Raw genomic sequence first — 8,845 nt, 5'->3', positions numbered from 1 at the left:
TATAAGCATAGCCTCATAGCCTCTTTATTAAAAAGCAGCCATGGAAGAAAACATTGTAATTACATTTCCGTGGAAGTGTATGGAAAAGACAGCATGTATGTTCTTTTTTTTTTATTCAAAAAGTTTTACAAACATTTTTACCCATACTTCCCCTCCTCCTCCCCCCAACCCTCCCCCTATCCCCTCTCTCACCCATCTTCACCCACTCCCCCCACCCCCCACCCCCCAAGCTTCCCAAAGCAAAATACAGGATATAACACCTAACAAGCATAAACTAAAATAAGCAAACAATCCTTAAATTTCCATCCCTCCCCTAGTACCTTAACTCCTCTCATCCTAAAGAAAAAGAAAAAAGAAAAGAATAAAAGAATAAAGATATTCTATCCATTCATAAAATATTTTCAGTCCCTCTTCTCCATTCCAATATTCTTCCATAAACAGTCTTTTAAGTACAGTATTCCATCTTCCAATATTTCAATGGCAAAAGTCCAACTATCAATATTAAATTTAGAGTCAATTTACCCCCTATTATTCTTTAAAATAATATCTTGTATAATTCACCAGATTTTTAAATCCATCATGCATAATAATAATATTACGCTGTTTTCAATCCTTCTTCTCCATTCCAATCTTCTTTCATAAGTAGTCTTTTAAGTACACTAAAGTTTCATATCAAAAATCCATCTGATAATATTAGATTTAAAGTCAATTTACTCCCTATTATTCTTCAAAATAATGTCTTGTATAATCCACCATATTTGTAATCCATCATACATAATAATAATATCATTTTACAAATATCATTTTACAAATAATTCTCCATCTCTTATTCTATTATCATTACCTTATTTAACCCCAAATCTTAAATAATCAGATAGCATTACTACGGTCACTCCAACATTTAGATTATAAATTCAGACAGTACCATTTACATTTACGTTCAATCCTTCTTCCCCATCCATCATTATAAATTACCAAATATTTTAATTCAATTATTAACAATTCAACCATATGTAATAAAATCTCCATTTAAATTATACATTCAAACAAATACAGATAAATTTTTTACAAACTCCAAATAACATTTTTACAGAAATCATATATAAATTGACCTTTGTTCATATATTATATTCAAATATTTCAATTATAATTTATCCTTTCCCATAAAAAGAAGACTCTCTTCGCTTAAAACTATTCTTCTTTCCTCCCAGCTCAATCTTTGCTTCTCTGTATCCCCTACTTTTCCCAATGTTTCTTCTTCAATAATTGCACTCCCAAAGTTATCTTGTATATGTTTTACTTCCTTCTCCCACCTTTTTTCCCTCTCCACTCCTGTTCTCATCTTAACCTCTAACAGTGGGGGATTTAATACATTAGTATAAAAATCTCTTGCTTTAACAACTGTATTAAGATGAAACTTTCTTGCTTTATAATATACTGTTAAACCAGCTGGAGCATCCCACCTATACTGTATCTGATGTTTCCTAAGTTCTTCCACCAAAAAAGCAAACTCCTTTCTATTTCTTAGCATTTTAAAAGGAATTTCTTTCATCACTAACACATCTTGTCCTACTATTTAAATTTTATTTTTATAAAATGCTTGTAAAATTCCATTTCTAATCTTCTTGGTTGTGAAGTAAATCACAACATCTCTTGGTAGCTGCCTTTGTCTGGCAAACCAAGAATTAACCCGACAGATTTTTTCAATATGGACTTCAAAATCTGCTGACTGCTCTCCAGTTATCTGTGCAAAAGCCTGTGAAAAAATCTTTTTCAAATTCTCCTACTTATTTTCCTTCAAACCTCTCACTCTCAAAGCATACTCCATCAGATTATATTGCAATATAACCATTTCTTCATCCGCCTTATCCACCTTAGTCTGAACTTCCTCTATTTTATTTTCCAAATTCAAATTAACTTGAATATTCTGACCCTCCTCTATTTTATTTTCCAAATTCAAATTAGCTTGATTATTCTGAACCTCCTCTATTTTCTTTTCCAAATTCAAATTAAATTGATTAATTTCTTCCATTCTTTCGTCCAACTGGATGATATTTTGTGAAAAACATTGACATGCTGCCACCACACTTTCCATATCCTTATTCCAGACTTCCACCGTATTTTTTAGTTCCAATATTTCTTTTTCAATTTCACTAAATTTTTGGTCTATCAAGCCTTTTAAATATTCCTTCAGATCTTCTTTTAGTTTGTGTATTTGAGCTAGCGAGATTTCAAAGTCCTTAGAAACACTTAGCTTCGTTTGCTTAAAAGCCATTTCTTATTAAACTTTGTACACTACAAAAAGAAAAAGAAAAAGAAAAAAAAATCAATGAATCTTCTTCAGATCCTCTCTTCAACACAGTAATTAAATTAAATAGATCAGTTCTTATTCACTCCTTGGGCTTAACCTCTTTGTATAATATCAGCGCCGGCAGCTTTAAAAAGCACCTCTTTAACTTTCACTTTCACACCTTATTGCAACAAAGACACCATTTCCTTTCCTCTTTTTAAGTCATTTCACATCTACCTCATGGAGCAGGCAGAAAATAAGATTACATAGCATCTCAAGCATTCAGTAAGTCATTTCAAGAGAAAAAATATACTTTAACTAAAAAAATTAAAATTTATTATTTGCAATCTTTTGTCTTTGTGTAACATCGGCGCCGACAGCTTTAACAGGCATTTCCTTAAGTTTTGCTTTCATGCCTTGTTACAACAATGCCATTCCCTTTCTTCTTCTTAGATCGTTTCAGAAAAATTATATTGTAACTGAGGAGTTAAACTCTTGTTACTTGCCACTACAGTACTCCTGATTTTGCTCCGTCTGGTAAAAGAAAATCTGTTCCAACTTCAATATTGGTCACAGACGTGGTCGTGGCGTTTTGCTCTGCTCAAGGCAGAGGCGTCCCGGATCCGGAGCTTGCCAAGCTTATGAGGGAGCTCTCACCCTCAAGCCTCCAGAATCATTCCTGGGGCTTTTCAGGGAGCTCTACCTCAGCTCAATTGCTCACCATTCCCTCTTTGCCCGAGGGAAAGGTTTCCGAGCTGCCAGGCAGCTGATTTGCGCTGTCTGAGCGGCTCTATGCGATCACGGGGCTGGTGGTCTAAGAAAAGACTGCCATCAACGACCTGCGGTGCCACCGGAAGCTTGACAGCATGTATGTTCTTATGAGCAGATGCTACCTGCATCAGTTCTTAAAGCCTGGATGTTCTGAAAAGGAAATCCAGAGACATCTCAATCCCAACCATCAAGGTTTATACAGCTATGCAAGAATTTGAGTTTCTTCTATTTTGTTATCAGGCAAGATGTTAACTATGTGAAAAAAATAAACCTGATTAAGACCCTCTGAGTCTATTACTATTGTATTTGTTGTTGTTGTTAGTTGCGAAGTCATGTCTGACCCATCGTGACCCCATGGACATCATTCCTCCAAGTCTTCCTGTCCTCTACCATACTCTGGAGTCCATTTAAGCTCACACCTACTGCTTCAGTGACTCCATCCAGCCTCCTCATTCTCTGTAGTCCCCTTCTATCCTATTCTATCCTATTGTATAGCTTCTGCTTAACCATTTTATTCATTAACACAATTATTTGAATTCACATATTATACTATACTAAACATTAAAGCTAACTACATGAATTAGGTTTATACAGCTATGCTAAAATATGATTGGTCAGTTTGCATTTCATCCAGAGACTTGTTAATATAATCCACATAATCTCCTTTTAAATTAATCACAGTGCTGGAAACAAAAGATAATTCATTCAACCTCCTACCAATTCAGGAAATCTATTGCTCCAACATCCAGCATCATTTTCAAAAATCTACAATGGAGAAGAACATGATACAATCTTCAGAGGTAATGGAATCTATCTACAACTGTTTATCTACAGTTGTGGCTAGGGGAGCTTTTGTACAACTTCATGCTGTGCACCAGTTGCACTTTTTCCTGGATCATGGGCCCTATGCACAGTCACTTCTGCCCTAGTCATTTCTCAATTGGACTATTGCAATTTGTTTACATGGGGCCACCCTTGAAGAGTATTTGGAAGCTACAGTTGGTACAGAATGCAGTGGCAGGGATAGTTCTGGAGGCCTCTAGGGGGATGCATGTAACACCACTGTTGCACAAGCTTCATGGCTTGCGAGTTTGCTTCCAAGTCCAATTCAAGGCGTGTTTTTTTTAACCTTTAAAGCCCTTTTTGGCATGGGTCCTGGGTAGCTAAGGAACCAAATTGCCCAAATTGGATTGGCTCACTTGCTTGACCAGAAGAGGCTTGTTATGGACACCATCTGTCCAGGAATTTCAGTTGGTGGGGTTGAGGAGAAGAGTCTTTTCCATTGGGGCCCCCACCTTTTGGAATATTCTGCCACTGGAGATTCATCACTACTTTTTTGGCCTCCTGGGAGGGCTTAAACCTGGGTCTACTGGCTGGCTGGCTTGAGAGCACTTTTCACTGGAGGTTGTTGATAGGGTAGGACACCCCCCACTCACAGTGCCCATCCCCTTGGTTTTTAGTCTACTTAAATCTGATTAATTAAACTGTTTTTAAGCCACCCAGAGTCACTTCAACAATGAGATTAGCAGGGTATAAATTAGATAGATAGATAGATAGATAGATAGATAGATAGATAGATAGATAGATAGATAGATAGATAGATAGATAGATAGATATTCCTTTCAATTTGCACTAATGGACTTTAGTCTTATGTTCTGGAACATTAAGAAATGCATTTTATCTATGTGACAGCTTTTGAAATGATTATACAACAGGAGCTTTTGTGGGAGGTTAGTTAATAGTTGTCAGGATGTCTCTGACACAGAAGGAAGTGGGTTCAATCATATAGCTGAAGCCACCATGTTGCCTTTTTTATCCTAGATGACACAATTAAATTACCATTCCTTGCTCAGATATCTGAAATAAGTTTCTCTAAATCTATCAGGGCTTATTTTTAAATATATCTGTATAAAATGACCCTGATAGATTATCATTCTAAATGAGCTATGTAAGAATCAGTTTACCTGAACTCAGTGGAACATTCATTCAGACATGCTAACAGCATAAATAGACAAATCACATTAGTGAATGACGACTGTTTATACAACATTTTTACTCAACCAATTCTTTGGGTTTCCTGTCCACAATGAATCATAGACTCACCTCATGAGCTTTGTTCACAAATTGCGCTAGTGTATTCCATCAATTGTACAAAGAAAACCATTCAACAGATATCACAACCTGTAATAATGGGACGTATATTTTGATTAGCTCTGGTTAAAATGTCCTATGACAGACAAATCTTTCCTCTTTTTTTTTTTTTACAGAAAAAACCATTGCTACCAACCTGCCTTTCCTTGAGGACCTATATACTGCACGAGTCAAAAAGAGGACTGTGAAAATATTTACAGACCCCTTACATCCTGGACATAAACTGTTTCAACTCCTACCCTCAAACGACGCCATAAGCACTGCACACCAGAACAACTAGACACAAGAACAGTTTTTTCCCAAATGCCATCACTCTGCTAAACAAATAATTGCCTCAACACTCTCAAACTATTTACTAAGTCTGCACTATTATTAATCTTATTGTTCCCATCACCCATCTCCTTCCACTTATAACTGTATGACTATAACTTTGTTGCTTGTACCCTTATGATTTGTATTGATATTGTTTCGTGATTGCTTATTTGTAACCTATGACTATCATTAAATGTTGTACCTTATGATTCTTGATGAAAGTATCTTTTATGTACACTGAGAGCATATACACCAAGACAAATTCCTTGTGTGTCCAATCAAACTTGGCCAATAAAAAATTCTAATCTATTTTTTTTTGTAAGGACCTCATCTATTTTATTATTTCTTTCTCCAGCCATATGCAGAATTCATGCCTCAGAAAGGAGAGTTTTTTTAAAATATATATTTAACTAAACTATTGTGAAAGTTTGGTTTCTATGTTTTGCAGATAAGGACACGAGCTCATTATGATTTAATGTTTCACCACAGTGGGCCTTAAACACAGAGCAGTTTGAAAAACTGTGAAAGCAGTGGGTTATGCAAATATTGTAAATTCTCTAGTGCCTTAAATCTCTCAGGCTGTGTTTGCTGTCCAAAAGAGAGGAACTCCCAGGTAAAGCCAAAGAATAGGCTATTGTAGAGGCTATGGAATATGATACCTTTCTGCCACCTTGTGGCAAATGTGCATAATTAAAAGGTACTGTTCACAAAGTATCCAGAAGAAAACCTTGTTTTTCATTTACATTCAGTAAAATACTGTGTGTTGATGATGTATTTTGCAACAGGATATTTTCACTTCCTTACATTATATAAGTTGTAACACAGTTAGCAGTTTCATGTGTTAATAGGGCTGTCCCAGGGGTGAAATGCTCCCCATTCGGACCATATCACCTAATCCAGTAGTGATGGCGGCGGGTGGTTCGGAGAACCGGTAGCAAAAATCCCTGCCCCCCCCCCGCCGCCGCCCATGCCCAGCTGAGCTTCACGATCATCAGAGGATTTTTTTTTTTACTTTTAAAAGCATTTTTTCTTTGGCTGAAAAAATGCTTTTAAAAATAATTTTAAAAAGCCTCTGATGATTGCGAGGCTCAGCTGGGATTGTCAGAACCCTTTAAAAGCATTTTTTCTACAACCTCTTTGGCCGAAGAGGTTGTAGAAAAAATGCTTTTAAAAGTACAAAAAAAAGTTGGCCACGCCCACCCAGTCACATTACCACCCCCCACCAAGCCATGCCTACAGAAGTGGTAGCAACAAATTTTACATTTCACCCCTGGGCAGTCCTTGAGGACACACACACCCAGACCCAAAGCTTTAACTGGTTCAAAAATGTAGTGGCTTGATTGGTAATGGGCTTCAGTGTGCCTGTGTAATGTCTCTGTTTTGTGAGCTGCACTAATTTCCAATTGCTTCCAGGTGTGATTCAAGGTGCTGGTACCTATAAATCCTGCATGACATACGGCATGCTTACTTGAGGGGATATCTATCACCCATAGCATCTGCCTGACTAATTTAATTCTGCAGGGTTGGCGCCAGGGGTGAAATCCTGCAGGTTCTGGAGAACCAGTAGTGGAAATTTTGAGCAGTTTAGAGAACCAGCAAATATCACCTCTGCTGGCTCCAGAGTGGGGTAGGAATGGAGATTTTGCAATATCCTTCCCCCAGGAGTAGGGTGGGAATGGAGATTTTGCAGTATCCTTCCCTTGCCATGCCCACCAAGCCACACCCACAGAACCCATAGTAAAAAAAATTGGGATTTCACCACTGATTGGCACCCTTTGCATTCCTTCAATTAAATGTTCTCTATCAGGATCCCAGAAGCACACCTGCCACAGCACCTGCCCTCAGGAACAAGGTTCCTCTCCAGGTCAGGATGGCCTCTATTCTGCTGTTGTTTAGAAGAACCACGAAAACTCTTCACCTGGGAAGGTGAGACCCCCTCACTTCATCCCATCTGATCTGTTGCACCTGCCATCTTTTATTGTTAATTGATTTTGCTATTTTTTTGTTTAATTGTCATGAACTAGCCAGAATGGTTTGGAATTTGGCGGCATCAAATTTAATAAATAAATATTGAGGGTCCCGCCCCTGGAATCTCCGATTACAAGCCTGTTTTATTAATGGAATGTAGCATGGCATAATGGTCACAAGTGCCAGGTTTTGGTAACAGAAAATAAATGTAAGTAAACAGAAGGTTAGGATTACAAATCTTGGAATTTCCAACTAACAGTGAAGTATCCCCGGTTTGGGAAGACTGACATAGCCTCAGTGTCTGCAGTTTTAAACCAGCCTCTTTCACTTCATATATATGACATCCACACCCATGACTAGGATTCTCAATAATTATTGTGGTTATTTCTCCAGAACCTAAACTAGATAAAACAAAATTTTGCATGCCTCTTTTTCTAGACAGGGTTCTTTCTACATATTATTTCAGTTACTGTGTTGAACCTACACAATAGAAAGTAGTATCCAGTCTGAAGTAATATACAGTATGTATATATTACGGATGTTTAGATACATCAATTTATACCTTCAGTCATTATACTCTGGTATAATTTCAATAGTGTTAAATCTGTTTAGTCTCTTTAACTGCTTTTTCTCTTTGGAAGGCGGGAATATTAAAAACACAAAATAAAATCATATGAATATTTGGCAAGGAGAGTAATTTCCCACAGGACTTTTTGACAAAATTAAATATGCTAATTGGTTTTTTATGTGTAACTTATTAAAGTAGCATTTTTTATTTTCTAAACTATCCTGAAACTATCAATCACAATAGAAAATGCTTATAATTAATAAGGCTGTACATTAGGCACAGTCCCTTTAAAAATGGGCAATTCTGCTCATACGTTTTGGATGGCATTCTCCCATGTTTTTTGTTCCAAAGTCTTTATAATTTTTAACCAGTTTTAATTATACTTCAACAGTTCCTTTTTAATTGTCTGGGTGGTTTGAGTTTTGTTATTTTAATCATAACCTCCCAAAGTCACATATGTGAAATGGGCGGCTCTATAAATTTAATAAATAAATAAATATTTCAGGAAACATACCAAAGAGAGCCGGATCCCCAGTTTCTCCTGGCCATTGCAGAGATGAAATATAAGCCTCGCAGAAATTATATAAATATGGTTTATTTTGCGTACGATCTGCGCTTAAGGCTAAGTAGCACAACGAAATGAGTTTAACCCATCGCAATGAACCTTACAAACACCCATAAGAACTAATTGACCACGATTAAGCAAGCCGCGGGGGTAGCATTGGAAGACCGCCTTGCCGACTTGACTTTTGCATGGCGCCGTCCCTCCCTCCCTCCCTCCCTCC

At 37.1% G+C, this 8,845-nt stretch overlaps 1 long non-coding RNA gene across 1 annotated transcript; it reads right to left on the bottom strand.

Annotated features, from left to right (window-relative positions):
- Positions 1 to 245: 245 nt before the first annotated feature.
- On the bottom strand, positions 246 to 8,808 carry LOC131194508 (uncharacterized). The gene is made up of 3 exons (XR_009154207.1): positions 8,575 to 8,808; positions 5,165 to 5,242; positions 246 to 3,211 (listed from the first exon to the last, which is right to left on the bottom strand). It is a non-coding gene; the product is annotated as an uncharacterized LOC131194508 (long non-coding RNA).
- Between the last annotated feature and the right edge of the window lie 37 nt (positions 8,809 to 8,845).

The sequence above is a fragment of the Ahaetulla prasina genome, chromosome 3, assembly GCF_028640845.1.
Source record: "Ahaetulla prasina isolate Xishuangbanna chromosome 3, ASM2864084v1, whole genome shotgun sequence".
In the NCBI taxonomy this organism is placed as follows: Eukaryota; Metazoa; Chordata; class Lepidosauria; order Squamata; family Colubridae; genus Ahaetulla; species Ahaetulla prasina.
Note: the sequence above shows the minus strand (reverse complement) of the source record. Positions and strands in the feature narration are given on the sequence as shown.